At 34.9% G+C, this 25,302-nt stretch overlaps 2 long non-coding RNA genes and 2 pseudogenes across 2 annotated transcripts; 3 read left to right on the forward strand and 1 right to left on the reverse strand.

Annotated features, from left to right (window-relative positions):
- The first annotated feature begins 12,781 nt into the window (after window positions 1-12,781).
- Window positions 12,782-13,527, forward strand: LOC120141859. Its single transcript, XR_005517810.1, has 3 exons — window positions 12,782-13,000; window positions 13,074-13,191; window positions 13,270-13,527. It is a non-coding gene; the product is annotated as an uncharacterized LOC120141859 (long non-coding RNA).
- A 630-nt stretch (window positions 13,528-14,157) lies between these two features.
- On the forward strand, window positions 14,158-14,868 carry LOC120141858. The gene is made up of 2 exons (XR_005517809.1): window positions 14,158-14,501; window positions 14,577-14,868. It is a non-coding gene; the product is annotated as an uncharacterized LOC120141858 (long non-coding RNA).
- Window positions 14,869-17,227: 2,359 nt separating this feature from the next.
- On the reverse strand, window positions 17,228-19,503 carry LOC120141874 (annotated as a pseudogene).
- Window positions 19,504-19,969: 466 nt separating this feature from the next.
- Window positions 19,970-23,123, forward strand: LOC120141877 (annotated as a pseudogene).
- The last annotated feature ends 2,179 nt before the right edge of the window (window positions 23,124-25,302 follow it).

Genomic DNA, 25,302 nt, shown 5'->3' on the forward strand with positions numbered 1-25,302 from the left:
CTTTTGGGTGTAAATGTTTTGTTTTAAACAACGGTAAAGAAAATCTTGGTAAATTTGATGCTAAAAGTGATGAAGGAATTTTTCTGGGTTATTCCTTAAATTCTAAAGCTTATCGTGTATTTAATAAAAGAACTTTAGTTGTAGAAGAGTCTATACATGTTGTTTTCGATGATAATCCCCTTCCGAGGAAGGATTCTTCTGTTAATGATGATGTAGGTATTGTACAAGCAAATGACGTTAGACATGACGTTGGAGAATCATCATCAAAGGAAGAAACAAAAGATGAGGAAACTCATGATCCCCTCGAGAATCCAACCATTGAAGAAAGGGAAGTATCTTTTCCAAGAGAGTACAACTATATCAAGGATGGTGAAATTATAGGTGATCCATCAAAAGGGGTAACTACTCGATCTTCTCTTAGAAATATCTGTAATTATGTTCCATTTATTTCATGCATAGAGCCTAAGAACATCAAAGAAGCATTAAAATATGAACATGGATTATGGCTATGCAAGAAGAATTAAATCAATTTGAGAGAAGTAAAGTATGGACATTAGTTGAAAGGCCTAGTAATAAATCTACTGTAGGTACTAGATGGGTTTTTAGAAATAAACTTGATGAAAGTGGTAATATAGTGAGGAACAAGGCTAGACTTGTTGCTCAAGGCTATACTCAAGAAGAAGGCATAGACTATGATGAAACATACGCTCCCGTAGCTAGGATAGAAGCATTAGAATGTTATTAGCATTTGCATGTTTCAATGAATTTAAATTATATCAAATGGATGTTAAAAGTGCATTTTTAAATGGTTTTATAAAAGAAGAAGTGTACGTGAACAACCTCCAGGTTTTGAAGATTCAAATTTTCCGGATCATGTTTTAAAATTGACAAAAGCTCTTTATGGTTTAAAACAAGCTCTTAGAGCTTGGTATGAAAGATTGTCAAATTTTTTAATTGAAAAAGGTTTTTTAAAAGGAAAGGTTGACACTACATTGTTTTTAAAAAGAAAAGGTAAAGATTTATTAGTAGTTCAAATTTATGTTGATGATATAATATTTGGTTCTACTAATGATGTTCTTTGTCAAGAATTTTCTAAGCTAATGCAAAGTGAGTTTGAGATGAGCATGATGGGGGAGCTCTCATTTTTCTTGGGACTCCAAATCAAGCAAAGAAAAGATGGCATCTTCATTAATCAAGCTAAGTACGTCAAAGATATGCTCAAGAAATTTGGACTGGAAAATGGGAAACCTCATAACACTCCAATGAGCTCTTCAACAAAGCTTGACTTAGATGAAGGAGGTAATGTGTAGATGTTAAATTATAGGTCAATGATTGGCTCTTTGCTTTATCTTACTGCAAGTAGACCGGACATTATGTTTAGTGTTTGCTTATGTGCTAGATTTCAATCATGTCCTAAGGAATCACATTTACTAGCTGTTAAGAGAATCTTTAGATACCTTAAGGACACTCCTAGTTTAGGACTTTGGTATCCTAGAGACTCTAGCTTTAGCTTGCATGCCTTTTCTGATGCGGATTATGGAGGATGCAAATTAGATAGGAAAAGCACCTCCGGTACTTGTCAATTCCTTGGAAATATGTTGATTTCTTGGTTTTCAAAGAAACAAAATTGTGTTGCATTATCCACCACTGAAGCGGAATACATTTCAGCCGGTAGTTACTGTGCACAAGTTTTATGGATGAAACAACAACTTTTTGATTATGGAATTGAAGTAGGTACCATTCCTATCAAGTGTGACAATACTAGTGCTATTTGTCTCACTAAAAATCCCATCCAACACTCTAGAACTAAGCACATTGAAATAAGACATCACTTCATTAGAGACCATGTCACTAAGGAAGATGTAGTTCTAGAATTTGTTGATACTTTGCACCAATTAGCGGATATCTTTACAAAACCCTTAGACAAGGAAAGATTTTGGACACTTAGGAGAATTAGGTTTGACCAACCTATCTTCACTTAGTGTTTAAAATAATTTTAGCACTTTTAATAAATCTTGAAAAATGCTTATAATAATAATTTTTGATTGCATTCTTGCTATTAGTTAGGGGGAGTTTGTGATTCTTAGTGAAAAATAATTTTATGTTCAAAAATCGATTAAAGATTAATTTAATTGTTTGAACATAATTAATTTTTGATATATGAGTTGCCAATACCACTAAAAAAATTAATTTAGCATTTTGTGCTTAAAAATCGGATTTTAGCATTTTGGTGCAGAGGGAATCGATCCCCCCCCTGAGGGAACCGATTCCCCCTTTGAAGGGGAACCGATTCCCCCCACAGGGGAATCGATACCCCCCTGGGGTTCTGTTAAAATCGACAGAACACCCCCAAAATCCCAAACCCTCATTTTCTTCTCTCTTCCGCCGTTTTTCACCTCCTACACCCTCAAATCTCCATTTTTGTCTCAAATCGACGATATTAATCAGAATTTACTTCAAATATCATCTTCTAAACCTGTTGAAATCATTAAAGTCGTGCAAACAACATCTAAATCCCCTCAATCTTCATCTTTCAAGGTAATTTTTCTAAACTCTCTATTTCATTATTTTTGAACATAGGATTAGTTGTAATTAGTTCTAGGTTAAAATAGTGATCGGGCATTGCTTATTTAGGGATTAGAAACTAGATGTTACAACTAATTTCATCAAAAACACAAGAATTTTTCAAAAATTTTAAATTTTCGAAATAAAAAAAATGTTATTTTTCAAATTATTGTGTTTTGATTAAATTATGTTGTTGTTATGAAAAACTATACATATATTGTTTCTCAAAACCATATTTTTTTTAAAAGGTTTTCAAAAACCTTGCCCATTAGGATTGATTTAGAGAATCTTGAAATATTGAGGACTCATTTGAGTTTTGGGATTAATTGAATTGCATACATCTGTTTTAAAATTGCAGGTTATTCTATCTATTCCGATTTCCTTCACCATGTCAAATCCTAAACGTCCTAGGTCTTCATCTAGTCGTTCTAGTCGTCAACCAAATCCACCTCCAAATCCTCCTTCTATTCCAATTTCTAATCCCAATCCCACTGATCCTAACTTGACTATTCAAAATTCGTGTTTTAATCATCCTGGATCTAGAAATCACCGATTTTGGTATTATCAATATTTCGATTCTTACAAAATCCGGGAAGAACGTATTCCTTCTCGTCAAGCTATGTTAGCTATCGATTTTAAATATCTTCCCATTTTACAAGAATGGAAATTTGATAAACTATTTGATCTTGAACCCATCGTTTACCATCAACTTGTTCGTATATTCTACTCTAATGTCGTATGTGTTAAAAACCAAGATGAAACCGAAACCATAGGAATTCGTTCCTACCTCCTAGGACAATTCTTATATATTGACCCGACATATATAGCCAATACATTTGGATTAGATAATGATGGTATTTCGAATGAAAAACAAATTTTAGGTTCTCGTTATAAAAGAAGAGATAATGCGAGTGTCTTAGACCTACATGAGCGTTTTCTTCATCTAATGATTTCTTGGTGGTTTCGACCATCCGGAGGTCGTTATTCTACTCTTAGAGCTTTGGATCTTTGGTGGTTACATTGTTTCGAAAACCGTATTAAAATTAACCTACCTCAGATTATTTTTGCTGAAATTGTTGAAACCGTAAATCTTGTTCCTAACAAGAACACTGTTCATCTCTAGTTTACGGTTGCTTTTTGAGTAATCTGTTTTCCAAAGCTGGGCTTAGAGTCGGTCTAGATGCCGTTTTTCCTCTTAAGAAACAAATAAATCTTCTTTCCTTAACGAGAGCGGGATGGGTAAAGGACAAAGAAACCGGTGAATGGGTTCGATCTTCTACTCCGGGAGCTAGTTCTTCACAAGCTCCACCCGAAGCTGACGAAGATCCCGAGCTTGAGCAATTAATGCAAGATATCGACGAAGCCGAAGATGAGCCTGATCAGCCCGAAGAGCAGCCCGAGGAGCAAGCACAACAAACGCATCAAATGCCTCCATATTTTCAATCCTTTATGGAGACATTCGATTTCCGATACGCTACCATGGACTCGCGCTTTTCCTCAATAGAGTCTCATTTATCCACAATGGGAGCTCAACAATTAGAGATTCTTCGGGAGATGCGTGCAAACAATGAATCAACCAACGCTCGTATCAATGAACTCACACACGAGATGGCCGCTATGCGAGCCCGTTTTCCTCCTACCAATCCGGATGCTTGATTTTATGTTTATCTTTAAAACTTTGAACAAAATGAATATTGTTTCAACATTTTGAATTGTTTGATTTTGTGGATTGTTGGATTTTGGATTTATGAATGGTGTGAACTTATATGTTTGGTGTTTTATTCATTTTTGCATCATTTACATTATCATTAGCAATATGACCAATTTTGCCATATCACATTATTTATGAATATTGATTTATGAAACTAATTGCTAACCTCTCTTTTGATTGTGATCTTAGCAGCTTAAGCTTATAATTAATAAATCAATTGGCTAAATGATTTTCAAAACCTTGTTTTACAATGTCTTTTTGATTTAACAAAAAGGGGGAGAAGAATAAGTGTTAAATGTTTTACATGATAAATTGAAGAAGTGTTAAAGTAAGGGGAGTAATTTCAAAACTTGATTTCAAAAATCTTAAAATTACTAAAATGTTTTGTTATATCAAAAAGGGGGAGATTGTTGAAACATTTTAATATTTCGATATAACAAATTAAGTTAAATGGATTTTAAGATTTTCCAAATGATTTTCTAAGTATATTCGATATAACTATTCGAATATCAAAACATTACTCCAAATATTTCAAAAATCATTTTTGATCCTTACTTAAGTGTAAAATTAAGTTTTAATCATAAAACAATTTCAAAATAATTTTACAAAGTATTTCGAACCAATTCAAAGCCAAAAATTCCAGATTGCTCAGAGGGAACCGATTCCCCCCCCCCCCCATAGGAGGAACCGATTCCCCCCTGAATGGTTTGGCTCCGAGATTTCCAGAATGCTCGGAGGGAACCGATTCCCCCCAAGGGGGTACCGATTCCCCCCTGTTCAACGGTCGAAATATTTGAATTTTACACTTAGGGAACCGATTCCCTATGAGAGGGAACCGATTCCCCCCACGCTCCAAGCTGTTTTATTAAATGTTTTCACACTAAAACGGCTATAATATCTTCTCTAATTATCCCCAACGTTCAGAAGTGATCCAAGGTGTATTTAAGCAAGCTTAGAAGCCATTGATCAATAATAAGAAACATCAAGCAACTAGAATCAAGAGAGAATCAAACAGAAAGCATCAAACCTCAAGTTTGAGCATTTCAAGCCTATTTTCATTCAATATTCATTTTGCTTTCAAGAACACTTTTTGTGCTCAATTGTATTCATCTTTGAGTGTTCTTTTCTTTGTTCTAGAATTGTGCAAACATCTTACCTTGTGAGGTTTTCTTGTAAGTTTGCAAATTTGTAATCTTCTCTTTGAGAAAAGAGTGTTCTCAAGAGTTGGGGTATACTCTTGAGGGAATTGTAAGGTTATCTCTTTGGCCTCAAAAGAAAGAACAAATTAGTGAATTTGTTGGAAAATCCTTAGTGTGGATAGCTAAGGTAGTGGACGTAGACTTTGTTTGAGAAAGTCGAACCACTGTAAATCGTTGTGCAATTACTTTCAATTTTCTGCAAAAGCTTCCACAAAATTTTTATTGCCAATTCACCCCCCTCTTGGCCAATTTCGTCATTCGATTAACTCAACATAAATAAAAAAAATCACCTCACAAGAGCCTTATCTCCCTTTCCTTTCTCCCTTTCTTTCTTTCTCGGTTGCAATTTCTTCTCCCTTTCTTCTGCTACAATCTCTTCTCCTTTTTTTTCTTTTATGTTCTCACGAAAATGCACACCCCATATATAATTTAGGTGTCACCGGCTGCCTCAATTATTTCACCAATAATGTCACCGGTTGCCTCAATTATTTCACCAATAATTGTGCAATTGCACCAGTTGATTTCACGCTGCAATGGTTCAATAATTGAACCAATAATTCATGGCTTCACATGCATGCATTGCTGCATGAAGCAGGTGATTTCACGCTGCAGGCATGCAGCGGGAGCAGGAGGGGAGCACGGGAGCAGAGGGGAGCACGTGAAGCTTGGCCGTCGGGACTGCTTGGCGACCTACAAGGTCGCTGGGAGTGCATGGCGACCTTTTAGGTCGCTGGGAGTGCTTGGCGACCTTGTAGGGGTGTTGGGGAATGCATGACGACCTGTTGGGGACGTGCATGTGCCATGCAGATGTCCATTATCTACGGTGAAGCTAGGCGACGTAGTAGGTCGCCCGGAAGGCATGGCGACCTACGGCCACACTGTTGATTTCGCCTTATTTCAGCAAATAATATAGGCAGTGCATTAGATCGTGAATTATTTATTTTGAGTGCATTATATCGTGAGTTTAGCCACTTCACAACACATCATCTTTAATTTTATGGTAAATGACAATGAAGATCCCTTTTCTTATCAGTCTGTCTTTTGACAAGTTGCATTATGATTACTTTTATTTTTATCTATCTTATTTTGGTAATTACACCATTAAATTATTGATGTGAAAAGTTACTAAAAATAAATAAATTCTAACTTGATCTACATATTTCAGATAAAATATTAATTTGACTCTACACTTTAGATAAAGTATTAATTTAACTTTTGAACTTTAGACATATATCAAATTGATTCAGAATTCGGTGAAAATCTTTGTTGTCGCTCATCATCGCTAGCCACCATTAGTTGCCATCATTGACCACTGTCAAATGTCGTTACTGACGACTGTTGAGCCCTAGAATTTTAAATTCACTCATTTTTAACCTTATGAACGCGAACTCAATGTCTATTTCACCCAAAAACATCTCGGACTTCAAATCTAATCTAAAGTTCTTAAAATTTCTTTAAAAATAGGGTAAACTACTACGTGTTTAGTAACTCAACTATCATTTATGGTTCATTTAGAACCTAAACTTTCATTTTTTCCAAAATCATATATAACATTTAATTTTGTTTCATTTTAGTACCCCACTATTAAAAACTTAATGGACGAGCTTATATGACATAGCTCCGGTAGATAAACGACCAATTTGAATGGTTGTCCGCGATTTGTGCATACTAAATATGATCGAGTATACACAATCGAACAAGTAATACAGTGATGAGTGAGTATCGTATCCACATGGATTGGAGGAAATTTATAAGTTCAATCAAAGCAATTATCTATTTTACCTAAATATAGTTAGTAATGGTATGTACAAATGAGAATGTTGTGGCAAAATGAAATGGATGTTGGTGGGAATGGAATAATGGTATGATGTGAAAGCAAATATGGATGTTGTGGCAAATGGATGAAAATGTCTTGGCAAAAATAAATTGAGTGTGGTGAAATCAATTGAAAATGTCACAACAAAACAAAATGTAAACACTGGATTTAAATAAAATAACTTTAGAATCCTCACACAACAAGCTACTATGGGAATGAATGATAGGAGTCACTTAGGAAACTCAAGCCTATTTTATCAGGATGGTCTTACTTCTATGCCTTACTTGCTTTACAGAGTTTACAAAAGGTGTCCTATGCCATCTCTAGTCAAGGGACTCGACAGGTTGAGGATGCTATGACAATACCTCTCAGCGTTAGCAGGTGCATGGATTCTATTGGTTCAGATTAACAGAATATGTCACATCAATACCACTTAGCATCAGCATTAGTATCTAACCTCTCGACCGAACATTACTCCTTTTAGTCGATTTAAATCCAAGCCTTATGTCTAAGGTTGGATTAGGTCTAGTTACTATCTAGAACCCCTTGCTTATGTGTATTCTCTTTAGTTTCTCTCGAACACTAAAGATATGTTACTTAGTCATTCTATTGAACACTAAGCATTCTCCTAAGGAATGACTACTCTTATAGCTCCTACAACCTTAAGTCATTAAGCATCATAAGCAAAACAAATAACATCATAAAAAAACAACCATCCATTAAAATAAAACTTAAGTATCCATAATGAACTCCCACCAAATAAGGCTAGTTCACGGTGGGGTTCGAATATTCCAAGCAACAAGGCATGAAGTTCATTTGATCCATGCAACCCAAATATGATAAATGATATGAATAACAATGGGATGGAGGAAAAGCCTTTTACGTGCACTGCATGAGCTCCCCTCAGTCACCACGAGCTGCCCTAGCTCGCTATCTCCTCTCGGACGCCTAGCTCGCCACTCCCTTTAGCTTGTTAATGGAGGAATTCCACGACAAAAATGATTGACGAGAAAAGGAGAGACATTTTCTCTTTTAAAATTAAGCTCAAACGGCGTGTAAAAGGGTCTCTTAATCTAGTGGCTTTATCTCCTATTTATAGTGGGGGGAAAACGATTGATGCAGAGGTGGTAGTGGTCCTCTCCTAGGAGGCTGGCAATGGTCCATCATGGGAGACTTGTAGCTGGACGTACGTGCTGACAGGATCAACCGACCCAGAAGGCAGATGTTCCCTCCTAGGTATCTAGCAGCAGAAGGCACGTGAAGACAGTGACATATGACTCTTAAAAATATATTCCTTTGTCTTTTTCGCTTCTGAAATGCCATACGAGTTGATATTTTCATCATGCTCAACATTCCCAGCATGTCACGATAATTCTCCTCATTTATCCTTGCTCCCAAATCCTGCACATCATCACACAAAACATCTTCCTCATAACGTATCATCGTTTACAAAATAAAATGCCACAACAAATATATTTCCACCATATGCAACTATAGCTCATAAATGAATCTGTATGATCTTATATGAGCTCTTAGACAGTCAATAACTTAAGTGAAAAGGCCTTAAATATGAACTTTTTACGGAGTTATCAACAGTCTCCACATAAATGAAATTAATAGGTCAATAAAATTCAATGACTCGATGTGGTGATAGAATTTATGTTCAATATTTTCATATGATAGGTATGCATCAACTTTTAAATTTTCCATTGTGAAAGTATATTTACTTTACTAGTTTATTAGTAGACACGATATCCTTGAACTGTTCTATCACTTATGTAAATGATGATATACGTCATACAAATATCTCTCTGAAAAGATTCTTATTCTCATGGAAATGTCCATACTTTACTCTTGGTTCTACAAGAATTTTAGATAATTGTTACCTAGTAGTATCCTTGAAGCGACCATCCTTTACTCTCACATATGTGACTCATGTTGTTCGGCTCACCAAATCACACAATGATTATTAGAAGTGTTACTTAGTCTTTTCCATATTTTAATCATTATTTTCATCATAAGAATGAACATTAGATAATAACCCCATAATGACCTCACAAGGTCTATACAAATAGGTTACTCCTTTAAACATAGATCTAGGGATCTCCAGCCAATTATGTTAGATTTTCCTTCACATAATGCCTTAAATATTTATTGTGGGTACATGCTTGATTTTTACGATTCTAATGAATAATTTGTTTAGTTAAATAAACGAGTATGAACAATTTTTTATGTCCATTTAATAAATGAACGAGCACAAACATATATATGTTTGATTTGTTTATGTTCGCGAACAAGCTCGTTTATCGACTCGTTCGTTCATATTCATGAATAAACTTGTTTATAAGATCGTTTAATGGCTCGTTTAGAAGCTCGATATCCAGTTCTTCTTTTCCTTTAGTTTTCTACATTTTAAATATTGATGAATGTATGTACTAAATTGAACACATGGTGTATTTTAGAGTTTAAACTATGACTCTTAAGGAGTTTAAGCACTAGTGACATAATTTTATCATTTTCTTTAACTTGTAAATGAAAGAAATAAAAAACTAAAAATTGTACATATAAACAAACGTTAAAAAATATATTTATGAACATTAAAATGAATATATTTGTAAATGTTAAATAATACGTTGTTGAATAATAAATAACAAATACAAATACCTTTTCCTCCTTAATCGTAGGTGTGGCCCGGTCAGGACCAGCTTAAATGCTTTGGTCGGTCTCAATATTGATGAGTGATGAACTAAACCCCTCCATGTGTGATGTGACCCAAAGCTGATTTTCTTTTCCTAACTATTTATCGTAATTAACAAGGTTTCTTTTTCCACCAATAAAACGTATCAGCTTATGGTAAATTATATAGCATGTCACTAAATTATTATTAAAATTATAAATAATTATTTGATTTAAAAGTAATAAACAAATTGATTAGTCGATTGTCGCAAAACATGTAATCGACATTAATTGATTTATAGTGACCGATGACCTCCAAATTTCATCATAAGATTCACTTCGATCTCCTTGTTTAGTTCAACAAATTAGATTCTTGAAAGTCTTTTCCGAAAACCATAAAATAATCCAAAAACTTGTAAATTTCTTGAATAATGATCTACATTTTCGAGCTATGTTCTTCCTCTCACAAATAAAAGTCTCCCATCAATCGAATCGTCAAATGAATCTCCTGATCTTTGAGAATCTTAGAACGCTAAATGAGATCTTTATTCTGATTTTCTTTTTCAATTAATTGTGTGACTCATTTCAACTTTTTGAAACTATATGACCCATTTGTAATTATACTAATAATTGGATGAGTTGTGATGTAATTTACCAATAACAAAACCATTAAAAATGTTTCCTAATGGAATCTTTCGACCTTTATTTTTTTATGGCACAATAACTTATTTGTGATAATCAATTAACTATATTTGTTTTGAAAATATATGACCCATTTGTAATCTTATAATAATTGAGTGATTATAGTGTAATTTACCGTAAAATATATCATATTATTAAAGAAAATTCATATTTCAAACTTTAAAATAATTATAATTATAAACCTTAAATATAAATTATAAAATCGATATGGAAAATAAATCTGATTTGTTCACTTCAAAGATATAATACGTGGCAGAAAAATAGCCTACTTCAATCCTCTGTTTTTCATCTTTTTCGGGTATTGTAAACTTTTGGCTAATAAAATGATTTAAAAAGTGTTAAAAACGTACAGGTAGAAGCGTGATTGGTAAAGGTTCCATTGTTTTATTGTTTTAGATTCTTTTTTTTTCAACAATAGCAACAACTATAATAATTTTTAGCGTAAAATTAATTTTAATATAAACTATCATTTTTGATTCGTTTTAATCATTTAATTATTATTAAATTTTTAAAAATTATATTTAACGTTACATTTTAATTCTTTTTAGATCCTCTGCCGTTAGAGAATTACCAGAATTACTAACATGATATTTTTAATTTTTTTTCAATGATGATTTGATGTTCTCTTAGGATGATACGTCAACATCACAATTATTTTTTAATAACAAGTGATCAAATTAAAACCAAAACGCAACGTTAGGGTACTAAGCTTAAAATTTATCCTAATTTTTAATGGAGGCATTTTGAACAATAAGGTACATATATTACTAATTTAAGCGGTTGATACATGACCAAGGCTAGGACGTTAGAGGTCCTGTGCAAATTCTTAAAAGAGATAACTTTACAACTGTAGCACAATACTAATTATTGATATTTCTCATATGACTTCAAGATTAGACCAGATTCTGTGATTTTGAGCCCAAAAAATTTGCGAGATCCATAATACTTTGTTTTTATTATTATAACAATAGTAATAAATTTAATTTTGATGCTCTACTATTCCGGGCCCTGTTCTGCGCACGTTGCGCTATCCTAACCCCTCTTGTTGATATGAGTGGAATCTTATACCGTATACTTCAAAGAGTGACAAAAAGTGTGAAAAAGATGGAGCAGACCTTAAAGTCTTTTCCACTAAAGAAACAATATGGAAAGTTTGAGTCTGATATGGTGGGGGGCAACTAAAGTTCCCTTAACCCATTGTCTTTGACAAATATCACATCCCCATTTGCATATTTGGTCATTGCTTATGCGTCTTCCAAAATCATTAGTGTAAAACTATGTACCCCATGTGACATGCTATCCATTATTTATGAAAGTTCTTCGTATACGGTACAACTGAGGAAGGGAACCAAAATAGCATTGAAATAATTAGGTATATATACTGTCAGGGAAAGGATTTAACTTGATCGGGTCGACATGTAAGCCAGTGATCGAGAGCAGTTGATGGTGGTGATTAAGAGGATGTACGAGGTAGAAGAAATATTAAATTAGTATAATATGAAATGTTGATGATTTTTTTTTTAGAATTAGGACCAAATTGACGGTGGTTGGGTTGACATATTTCATGTTTGTAACAATATATTTTGTTTTTGGATCTCATTTGATTAGCGGATGCGTAGGAAAAAACGGATGGTTGCCTTGGTTATAGTGAACGACTAGAAAAGCGCATTTGAGATGCATGATGTGATAAACGCGTTGATAGAGATGCTCGAGAAAGACTAGTCGACGTCAGAATGTGTTAATGGTGTGGTGAAGAGGATGTAAGAGTTAGAAGAGAGATTAAATTAATATAATATTGAAATGTTGATGATTAATTTTTTAGAATTAGGATAAACCTAAATGAAATGTAAATGTTGATGGTTAAATTGTTATTATACCAATTTTATGAATTATCGTGTCATATCCTGATAATTTTTTATCTAAAGGGGATCAAGTTGTTATTATTTTTAGTTAAGTGATCATTTTATAACTTTTTATAGTTGAGGATCCAAAATAATCATTTTATTGTTGGATGACTGTTTGTGTAAATTACCCAAACGTTTGGCACGTTGATGTGAACACAAAAAATCGTAGTCGTTAAGGCGATCTTGCAATTATAATTTGAGATCGTTCTCCAAACTGTCAGAAAAAAAAGTTAGAAGAAAGGAAGGGTAAACATTACTTGGCTTTTCTCTTATTTTCAACCTTATTTCATGTTTTCCCTCTTCTTCACATGCACAAAATGCAGACCTTAAGCTGCCATTGAGGGCTGTAAACCTTGGCAACTGGCTGGTCACTGAAGGATGGATGAAACCTTCTCGTTTTGATGGAATAATTAACAAATATCTTTTGGTAATATATTTTCCCTTCTCTTCAGTTTAATTATCAGAAGAAATTTTCATTTTATTTTTGTCAATTGGTATAGGATGGAACTCAAGTTCAGTTCTCTCAACGAAGCTAAACAAGTATCTGTGCGCTGAAAACGGTGGTGGAACGGTTGTAGTAGCCAACCGTCCCTCACCTTCTGATTGGGAAACCTTCAGGTTTGTTCTCTCATCAGCTTTTTTCTTTAATGAGTAGTTCGCAAAGCTTTTGTTCCAATCTTGGAATTTTGATGGCAGTTGTGGAGGTCAATGAGTCATATTTCAACTTGAGAGTGTCTCACAAGCATTTGTGGGAGTAGGGAGTGGAGGTGTAGAAGCTGTTTCAAATACACCCACCGGTTTAGAGACATTTCAGATTGTAAGGAAAGATGATGATCTGAGTCGAGTTCGGTTCCAAGCATCAATGGCTTGTTCCTACAGGCACAATCGGAGACGCTGGTAACTGCAGATTATGCAGGGTCCAGTTGGGACGACAGCGATCCTCTGTGTTCAAAATGACAATCGTAAACACCTTACGAGGTGAATTTCAAATCACAATGGTTATGGTCCAGATAAAGCCCCTCAAGTCTGCAGGTGATTAAGGCTCTTTTTACTCCCTTAATCAAGTTAAAGCCAGAGTGTACTCGAATTGACTCTGGACGAAATCCATAATTTTTTCAGGATCATTGGAATTCTTACATCACCGAAGAAGATTTCAAGTTCATCAGCAAAGGGACTGAGTGCCGTGAGGATACCTGTGGGATGGTGGATAGCGCAGGATCCGACTCCGCCACCGCCTTTTGTTGGAGGCTCTTCAAAAGCACTAGACAATGCTTTCACATGGGCAGAGTAAGGAAATATTGGAGGGTTGACACAAACAAGACTTAAAATTCTAAAGAATCTTATGTTCGGAATCAATGCAGGAAATACGGGCTGAAGGTGATTGTCGATTTGCACGCTGTTAAAGCCTCACAGAACGGTAACGATCACAGCGGGTCGAGAGACGTTTCCAGGAATGGGGAGATTCCAACATCGACGAGACTGTGGCAGTCATAGAGTCCCTTGCAGCAAGGTTAAGATGAGACTAACCACTTATGTCATGCTTTTGCCTAGGCAATTTGAATGTTGAATATAATTCCTTGACAGATGGTGGAAGACCAGGTTTGGCTGCAATTGCATTGATGAACGAGCCTACGCACCCGGTGTAACTTTAGATGCACTTACGAATATTACAAAGCTGGATACGATGCCATCAGGAAGTACACAACAAATGCATATGTGATCCTATCGGCTCGATTGGAAATGCCGATCCAAGGGAGCTCTACTCCTTAGCCGTTAGCATGAATCGAGTTGCCATCGATGTTCATTACTACAACCTCTTTTCAGATAACTTTAGAAGCTTGACTCCACAACAGAACATCGATTATATCAATACTCAACGAGCTTCCGATCTCGGCCGCTTGATCTCCAACGGTCCCCGGTCTTAGTTGGTAATTTAAGTTCAGTTAGAAATGCAAATGTAATGGAATTGAATTTGAATGGTGGTGAAAAACTGGTTTCTGCAGGGGAATGGACTGGAGAATTCGATCGAGACGATGCATCAATGGAAGATTACAAGAGATTTGTGAAAGCTCAGATGGATGTTTATGGTGCTGCAACTTTTGGGTGGGCGTATTGGTCTTATAAATGCGAGGAAAACCATTGGAGCCTCAAGTGGATGATTGAGAACAACTTTATAAATCTTCAGTGATAACTATTTGATAACGAAGCCTTAAAATTACAATAAATGAGCTGCGGTTCGTCCAGGAAACTCTATTATTAAAGTTACTTCAATCAAGTCTCTTGCTTTTTCTTTTCTTTTCACACTATTTATGATCACATTTTTCTTTTCTTTTTCATGCACTATTTATGATCACATAATTACAAATCTATTTATGAATTTGTACACTGAACTTGCAAATTAAGAGATATATATTGGATGAATCTTGATTTAATACTTGTTAAGTTCTTCCTCTAATAATAATTGGCTTAAATATACAAAAAGTTACCAATCTATGTCCGTTTTTTAAGTTTAGTGTCTAACGTTTATTTCGTTCCAGTTTGGTGCCTAACGTTTCATTATGTTACTTAAAATGTGCCAAGCCGTGATGGACTGTTAGTTTTTTCTGTTAAATGACACGTGTCACAATATGATAATTTTAAATTTTATATAAAATTAAAAAATAAATATATATATATTTAAAAAGACAATATATAAATTTTAAAATAACCCAAAACTTTAAAAACATTCATTTCAACCCTTAAACTCACACCGACCATCATACTTTGCCGTGATCTCTCCTCATCATGATGACCAAAACCCCTATGAAATTGTGACTGATCAACGACGAATTGACGTTTTATATCCCGCGAACCCTATGATAAAAATCACAATCCCAAGCGATTTTGACGGTCAATCGACGACAACTACAACGACTTATAGTTAGGATGATGACAAAGACTATGTAGGCGGTGGTGGTATTTGTGGCCGCAAATGGCAGCAACGACAAATTAATATTAGGGTTTGGGCATTTTAAGGGTTTTGAAGCTTTTTTTGTAATTTAAAAGAAATAAGTTTTTTTATGAATATAATAATATTTTAAAAAATAAATTTCAAAATTATGAGATTGTGACATGTATCACTTAACGGAGAAAACTAACGTTATGTCACGGCTTGACTCATTTTGAGTAACAGAATGAAACATTAAGCACCAAACTAGAAGTAAATAAACGTTAGACACTAAACTAAAAAAAGAGAGCATAAATTAGACATCTTTTATATATTTAAGCCATAATAATTTGATTGGATATGAATCGCAAATTAAGAGAATATATATGGGATGAATCGTGATTTAAAATCTGTTTAACATTACTTATAGTTCAATAAATATTTTTAATCTCAAGAATACTTTTAATAGACAATATTAAACATGACCCTAAGGGTGCGTTTAGTTCACGGAATATAAGATTACCTCCGGGAATAAGATTACCGGAATGTAACATTACCTAACACAGTACTGGGAATGTTACATTATTGTGTTTGGTTTGTTTAGCATGAATGTAAGATTACAGTATTTGGTTGAAGGAATAAATTACTGAATGTATATTTACCAAATTGTCCTTGTTCTATATTTTTTAACAAGTGAAATTCTAAATATTTAAATCAAAATTATTTATATAAAAATTTATCGATAATATATTACTTGAGTATTTAAATATCATTTATTATTTTAATTTTAATTAATATTAAATTTTACATAATTTATGTAAAATATATTAAAATTTTATATCAACACAAGGAGCGGATCAAAACTGAACAACACTGTATGGCCTGGGAGATCGTCAACATTATAGCATGCAAGGGCCTGAAAGAGTAGTCATGAACTTCTAGGCAAATGGAGATCAAGGTTTATTATGGCTGGCTTTACACCCTCTCCATTAAGTTCATTCATCAACAATACCATCAAAACTCTGCTCCAAAGCTATTGTGACAAGTATGCACTTGAAGAGAGAGGGATGATGTTCTTTATCTCGGTTGGATGAATCGAGCTATTGTCGCTTCCTGTGCATCGAGATGTTAACCGATTGATAATTTTTTGACAGTGTTGATACAACCTTTATTTGGAAAAAGAAAACATGGCAAACACAGATTAGAGCTTACTTGGTAACCATGTCATTTCCAGGGAATGCAATGTAAACAAGGTGTTTCTAGAATTAATGTTAGTGATTAATTTATAGTGGTTAACTGTTGCAGCTTGTCTTGTTTACGCGTTTTCACTCTGTAATGTTAACATTTCATAGTTATGGATATGTTCTTTTTTTATGGGTATGATGCTAGCTGGTCCATTTGCCTGAAAACGTTCACATTTCAGTTAAAAACTACGACAAAACGCTCACATTCTTAAGATATGATAGAAAATATATATTGTATTTCTTACAAATTCCATTACAAGAACTTGTTTTACAAACACTTTCCTGTGAAAAAAATCCGTTCCACTTTTGTACAAACTCCCAAGTTTAATACAAATAGTGATTGGCAACATAAAAGATAAGCTGAAATGGTAAACTAATACATACATACATACATATATATATATGTATATAGGAAAATTCCAGATTTTCAGAAGACGATTATTTTCTTTTACCAGTGAAAAAGATTGGGGGGGGAATGAAGTGCTTATTCAGCCACCTTCATTGTTAACAGATTTATGGACCTGTTAGTATTCTTCCCATGCTCTGTGCCAATGCATAAGAATGGTTTAGGGGTGCAATTCCAACACCACGCCCTTCACTCGGATTTTCTCGAGATCCATACTGATTCATGTCGCCATAGTATGTTGCCAGCGGAGTAGGTTAAACCGTGTTGAAACCATTCTGAGGGCGGTATTGGGCCAGTTCAGAATGCAATCGTTGATGCTCTTTGAAGTATGTTCGAGAACGGAATTAATGACAACACCAATCAAGGCTAATGGCACCATTTTCTTCTGATCTAATCCTTGATGGTCCTGCTGTATCATGACTACTGGTCTTTGCAGTAGGCACATCGTGATTGTGTTTTCCCTCGTATGTGGTTATAACAGCTTTTGGATCATGAGACGCCCTCTCAATGTGTTTTCTAACAGGGCAACCGACATTCGTGCACTTATAATAACTCCTACATGGATAAGCAAGCAGAAAATATATCATATAATGTAAAAACCATAATAAAATAAAACAAAAAGCTATGGTCAAGAACAATCATGTGCAAACGACTCTCGAATATGAGCCTTGAAATCAGCACGCAACGTAACCATACACAAAACAACAAAAATTATAAATAATGCTCGAAGATAAACTGAATAAAGATCCTAAAGCAATCAAGTATCATATCTAATTTATGAAAAGGCATGAAAGATAACATGCTTCAATCAGAGTTTTATGCCGGTAAGTAGCCAATATGGTGTTTCAAGAAGCTGTATGTCGAAACAGATGAGCTTCTTAAAAGATCTGAATTGTAACTTACGACATTCTAACTCTATAATCATCGATTCAATGATACATACCTAGGATTAGGATTTCCTCGTACTACTTTTTGCCCATATTTGCGCCATCGGTACCCATCATCCAGTATATCAACTTCACTCACGGTCTGAACAACAACGCGTGGTTCCCGGATTGGCTTCACCACAGGAGTGATATCAATCCCACCATCCATCTTCCTGCTCGTAGTTTGCTAGTAGCATTAGCAACCAGACAAATCCAAAAAATAGAAGCATAAAAGCGTCTATTGACCAATACAAATTAACAATACCTCCGTTTCGAGAACGGGTCATCATCTTCAATCTCAACTGAAAACGTTCTGCTCCAATTATTATTATTTTCTCTGTAACTGGATTTGTGAAGATATTCTGCTAGCTAGAGTGTAAAAGAGTAAGTGTGACCGCTTATGTTTCGTTGAATAACCAGTACAGTACGCAATGCATCTAGTACTTGAAATTATATCTGATTTGCAATTAGTCCAGACTTGAAAAAACAAAACTCTGAATCGAAATCCCATCAGTTTAAACTATAATTTTTAATTTTAGAAGAGAGAAATATCCGGATACAAACTAGAGAATCGAAAACGAAATGTAAAATCACAATCGGGAAAGTAAATAATAAACGAAGAGAGAAAGGCTCATACATGGAAAGACATTGCATGAAAGAAACATTTCTGCATTCCAATTCACACAGAGATAAAAAAATCGTTCCTCGCAATACTAAAAAAACCCAGATCCAAAATCGTTCATTTCCACGAATAGAGAAAAAAACCCAGTTTTCAGATCCAAAATCGTTCCTTTACACCAACAGAGGAAAAAAATAGTTTTCAAATAGGGAGAGAGAGAGACGAACCTGACAAGAGATTAGCAGATACACAACACAGAAGAAGAAGTCCGTTGGAGCAAGAGACAACTCCTCGCAACAACTCTCGCCAAATCAAAGAAGAAGAATATTTTCTTTCAGCTAAAGCAAGTTAACGGGGAAGGGTATTTTAGCGAGGACAAATCAACAAATACCTAAGAGAGATGGGGGACTGATATTCCCAGTAAAACAGGAAAAAAAACTCACTATTGGTATTCAATGTTTACTCTCACTTGGAAAATAATAACCATCCAAACGTGGATATCTTAAACGGAAAAAAGATTACTCCCAGAAATATTTAATCCGTGAACTAAACGGGGCCTAATATATTTGAGACCTTGATTTTCTTAGCACACAAATTTCAATTTAAAAGAAATTAATACTATATTAACATTTACAATTAAATATCAGCTTCATGTATATTTTTGATAACATAAGACCTCCCAAGGTCAGACTGAAGAATCTGACCTTACAAGGCAACTTTCGGAAGGGCTCAAAGAACCCACCACTCTGTCCCCCGCTTTTTTCCAGGATTCCTAGCCAGCGCAGTTCGAACCTAGGACATGAGATCATCTCATAATCCCAAGAGTCATTGCTTTGCCAACTGGACCACGCCTACGGTGATATATAAAAAAATGTTACCTTCAAGTGGAGGATATATATTTCCGAATAAAATCGTATTGATAAAAAAGTTGATCCAATTAAATTCGTTACTATTTTTAGAATATTTAATATTATTGTATCGTTAAAAGATTGAATTTAAAATATTAATTATTAATAAAAAAATAAGAAAATATATGTTTCTAAGAAATTGAATTAACAAAGTATAAAAACTGGGTAAAATAATGCAGTTATATTGATGGTGATGATTACGATGAAAATATGGATAAAAAATGTCTAACATAATTGGAGAGTGGCGATGATCATAATAAAAAATTATTATTTTATTATTTTAGTTTGGCGCCCACCATTGAATCCACACGCTACTATAAGCACAAACACTATGGTCTAACCAAAGCATTCGTCAGTTTCCACTTGCTTCAAACTCGAAATCTCCGCTGCTACCTGCTTCTTCTCTTCATCTCTCCACCAATGGCAGCCGCCTCCAACTCGCTTGTGTCTTTCATCGACGGCTCATTGAGTCGACCCGGAAGGCACTCCCAGCTTCTCCCTTCCCCTTCTCTTCCTTTGATCGGATCTCGTTCTCTATCTCTGAAGCTCACTCGCCGCTCCAATTCACCCCTCCTTTGCTCTTTAGATGCATCCAACAGCACAGATAAGGAGGCCCCAATTGAAACAAGTACATTTTTTTTACATTCTCAATCTTCTGTCTTTTGAAATCTTTTACGTTCTTAAATGATCTGGGTTTGTTTTTCTTTCCGGGATTTCTTAGGGTTCCCAGCTTCCCAGTGTGATTGACATTAATAAATTATGGAGATATTACCACATAGGTGAACAAATTCTCCAGTTTCGGTTTACTATTTTTATAAAGTCTTATTTTTTCTTGTTTCCGATATATGTTAACTGGGTTCTGTTTTTTTTTTATTTGGCTTGTAGGTTCCCATTTTTGTTGGTGGATAGAGTAATAGAATATAATCCAGGGGTATCGGCTGTTGGTATAAAGAATGTGACCGTAAATGATAACTTTTTTCCTGGACATTTCCCTGAAAGGCCTATAATGCCTGGTGTTCTCATGGTTGAGGTACCCCCCTTTTCCCCTTGAATGATTGGAGATTTAATCACTTTGTTTATCATTTAAATTTTGTTAATTTTTATATTAGGAACTGAATGTAGGATTTTATCTGAAAGGCCTATAATGCCTGGTCTTAACAATTTTTTATCAATTTAATAAAGGAGGTGGTAATTTAATCCTGCTTTCCGATTACTAGATCGTGGGAAATAGAAACCCTCCTCGGCTACCTAAAGTATAATTGTTAAGACCGTCAGTAGCTGTTATTGTATCACAACACTAGCATATGAGCATCAAACTGCTTGAGCTCTCTCGATTAAGGTGTTTTACCTTGTAAAAATTGATCTTAATTACCATACTTGACTTCAAGTCCGATTTTATTAGTTGAAATGCATTTGTACAATTTTGGTTAACTAATCAAAGCTTAATTGATTGGTTGATTTTTTTCAGAAAATAATCTAGCTTCTTCTCTATAAATGGTTTTTCCAGAATGTGCAATGTTTCTCTCTTCTTTTCATTTATACATATTCATGATGTTTCTTTTCCATCAGTCACTTGACACCCAGTTCTGCATTCTGAATGTTAGATTGTTTTGATCTTAAAGATGATACCTTTGCCATGAAAATTAGGTGATTAGATTATCCAGTTTCTATAAATTAATTTATTAAGATCTAAACAACGATGGTCCAATATACTGATATTGCTTCCTTCATGCATGAAACCAAAAGTGTATACAGCTAGATAGTTTGTTTTTGGTCAATACTCCATGGTCCTGTAGATAGATAGTAGCTTGTTTCTTTTTTTCTTTTTGGTCATACCTCATCATTCAATCACATAAATAGAGTAAGGCTGTAGACAATCTTATTGCTGAGGTAAAATGGTTGTATGAAGCCTTGGCAGCCATCTGAGGTAAAAAAATGGGCTTGACCATGGATTTGGTAGATAATCAGCGGTGAAAGCTTAATTGTGCTTTGTGCACATTTTCAGAAAAATGTTGCTAGATTTTTGCGCCTTTTGAGATCTTCATTTCTTCATGTAATATCTTCACTTCTGCCTGCTATGTATTCATTTACATCGTTTGACATCCTATGGTGGTTTCATCTCAGAAACGCCTGTTTTTTTTTGTCGTCTTTGCTTAAAGATCTCCAGAGATAATTTTTTCCCATTCTAAGGTAGTTGATTCTACTGGGAATTTGTATAGGTTATATTTTAGCTAAGACATCCTTATTAGTGTTTCTCTTGTTAAAACTACTGACTAATTAATTGAGAAAACAAGCAAATTTTGACTTACATTAGCAACCGTCTCAATGCAGTGTTTTATTCCATCTGTGCTTGGTGTCTACTCCTTTGACTTGAAAATAATGCAAAGGAACTGAGTATAATGTTTTCCATCACTTTGCATATGGCCTTTTCTACGATGACTTAGTTCCATATTAGTAATGGTTTTGTAGTATCACTGCATTTCAGGAGGTTTATACGGTTGAAGTATTTCAAAATTAGCATTAAATGGGCTTGATTTGATTGTCTGCCACTCTGCTCAGTGCTACTTATTTACATCAAGTTATCTTTATAAGTTCTTAGGGTATACTTCACCTTTTAGCATTCTTTATCCTGAATCACATGTGCATATGAGGGGGGGGGGACAATGGCAATTAGTGAAACTACTTTGAGCATGGAACAAACATGCTGATAGAGACGATATTGGCTCTGGTTCCATTGGTCAGAATGCTTAATTGGATGTCAATCCAGTATGCTAGAAAAGAGATGAATGCTGTGGTAGTACCCAAAATCTTTAATTCAATGACTCTTGAACTCCATTTCTTCTCAGTTTTCCTTCCTCTCTCTATGTCCATCACAAGTTTTGGTGACCTAAAGATGTGCTGGTTGGTGTTACCGTCCTCAAACCCCTGGTTGCCAAAATGTTATTCTCTTGCCTTGAGGAACTGAAAAATATTAATGCTAAAAATGTTAGGTATTTAGATGATTAATTTCCTGAATGCTAAAACTGTTTATCTCATTTTTAGTATGAATAGGCTGTAACCGAAGTATTTGATTGGTATAGGCAATGGAACAAGTTGGAGGTCTGGTTATGCTGCAACCCGAAGTGGGAGGTTCTCGGGAAAACTTCTTTTTTGCTGGAGTTGACAAAGTAAGGTTTAGGAAACCAGTCATCGCAGGAGATACTTTGGTTATGAGACACTTACCAAGCTGCAGAAGCGGTTTGGAATCGCAAAGATGGAAGGGAAAGCATATGTTGGAAGTGACTTGGTATGCGAGGGTGAGTTCCTGATGGCTACTGGGAGTGATTGATAGTCTCAGTATTTTATACTTTGTGTTTCTACTAATTTTCTGAAAACTCATGAGCCGTGCTGTACCTGAGGCTTTTGTTTGGTATCCATCCCTTTTTAGGGAGGTTTTCATCGTTTTTTTTTTGCTTCCATGACAATATGTTAGCGGGTTTCTTTGTTCTTTGCAGACAAAGTGAAAGGTTTGTTGAATTTTCTTCCTTCATTTCATACGAGTTAACTTCTGTTGAATTTCCGTATCCATCCCATTCGGTTTAAATATTTGCAGGGTTCCATTAATTTTATCATACTTGTAAACACTCTTAAACAGGCTGTTTCACGAGGACTAGGGACAGGCGGGGTTGAATAAATGTCTTGCCCAGCTTCATAAATTCAATGCTAAGCATAATGTTAGAAGGAACATATTTGTAGGGGAGATATATGTGCTCAAAACTATTCAGGTTCAAACTCTAGAAAACTCAAGAAAACCCTGCTAGCAAGCATTGTTTTTGTTACAAATGCTATCCTTTTGTATATTGAAACTGAAGAGGAACTTGAAGCTTAAACATAAGGTTTGTTCATTATTAAGAGGTAGCGTCCAGTGGTCATAGAATTCGAATAGAGGGACTACCATTAATGGGAGGTGATGTTTTTGGTTTCCAATGATGAGTGCATTTTACCTTTTAAGTTTGGCACACGATATGTAGTGTGATTTAGTGGTAGGAATAGACCCATTGAGGTCCCCTCTCTTCGTTTTCCTTTTAAGTTGGCAGGAAACATCAATTATTACATATTTTGTTGAATGTTGTTGTACACCCATTCACTTGCATTATTGTTTACTTCATTGTTTTTAGACAATAGAACTCACACAGCCCTCAATCTAAATCACCAGAAATTGACATGCGCTTGCGTTAACTACAATCATGAAGCAAATGTTGGAAAAATTACAATCAACATTTTTTTTTCTCATCTCAAATTTCCACCCGCATACTGAATTATCGCACAATTTTTTCTCCACTTGGTTGCAAGTACTAAACGTTCAGAAAAACAAAAGATAAAAAAAAGGCAGCGTTTAGCATATTGTTGTTTGTACGAATCTACGCCAAGTCATCATTCGTTATGTCCAGTATAAAAAGCACGATGTTTCTCGGAAAACGTACACGCCAGCCGATCAAGAGAACAACAAGCATGTCGGGGATCACCGTGGATGCCTCCAACCTGGAGGACTTGGTCGACCAACACCCAATTCTATCTGATTTTCTCCCTCAGAACCTCGGCGGTAACTCCCGTTACGACCAACGTTTCTTGGCCATGGTGTCGCCGATAAACCGAGCTTTTATTAACCATGTCGTGGACGGTTGCTCCCTTTCTGCGATCCTGTTGGCTTTGTAATTGCTGCTTAACTCCTGGCCGTGACATACACATGTACATGTATTTTTCCTCATTTTTCTTCTTCTTCTTTTATTCCCAGGAACGTCTGGTTTAAACCTTTTTCATTTGTTTATTCAACCATATTCTATTCATCTAGTTTCATGCTTACTCAAGATCCAGAATTGATAGTTAACAGAGGAAGAAATCAATAGTTTTAATTAATTTGGGGTTGAGTTATTTATCAAATAATGAATATATATTAGCTGACTCTATTCTCATATGTATGGGATAAGAGGAGGTAGGATCCCAACGTCAGGTTGAGAAGCTTCCGTGGGAGAGCTCCGGCAGTCAGAATTATGAATTGCGCCGGGGGATACGGCGTTTTGCAGTGTAGAGTGCAGAGAAAAACAGAGGAAGACCCGCCACCTCCAAGACTTCTAAGGCGGAGCCGGTGGTTGCTGCTTGAACTTGGATCAATGAATCATTTGATAGAAACTAAGCCAAAGGAAAAGGCGTTTATGTAGTGATAAAGGTTATACTTCGACTCAAGCTTTTCGAATCAAGACAGTTAAAAATATCGATTTTTCAAATCGAGTTTTATTCGACTCCAGTGGTTGGAAGGGAAAACGAGGGTAGGGAGGAAGAAATTAGGGGTAACAAAACAAATAAAATTTTTTTTAATTGATTTTATTTTCATCAAGGAAAAATATATACTATAGTTTAACTTTAAGAGAAAAATAAAATAAATGATATTATTGCTAAGAAAACTATGAATTGTATTTTTTTACAATATTCTTAATTTTTTTGAATTTTTTTGATTTTTTTTTCAATTGATCGTAACAAGACAACATAGAAAAATATCATATGTATCAATCATATGATTATTTAATGTTATAAATATTCGAAAGACAGAAATAAAGTACATAAAATACAATACGTTATTGTATACTCTGCCAAATTCTTCAAATACTGCCTTCACATGTATTGTAATTTTTAGAGAAAGCCGAAGCTCCCAAAAAGAAGAAA

The sequence above is a fragment of the Hibiscus syriacus genome, unplaced genomic scaffold (assembly GCF_006381635.1).
Source record: "Hibiscus syriacus cultivar Baekdansim isolate YM2019G1 unplaced genomic scaffold, ASM638163v2 tig00110814_pilon, whole genome shotgun sequence".
In the NCBI taxonomy this organism is placed as follows: domain Eukaryota; kingdom Viridiplantae; phylum Streptophyta; class Magnoliopsida; order Malvales; family Malvaceae; genus Hibiscus; species Hibiscus syriacus.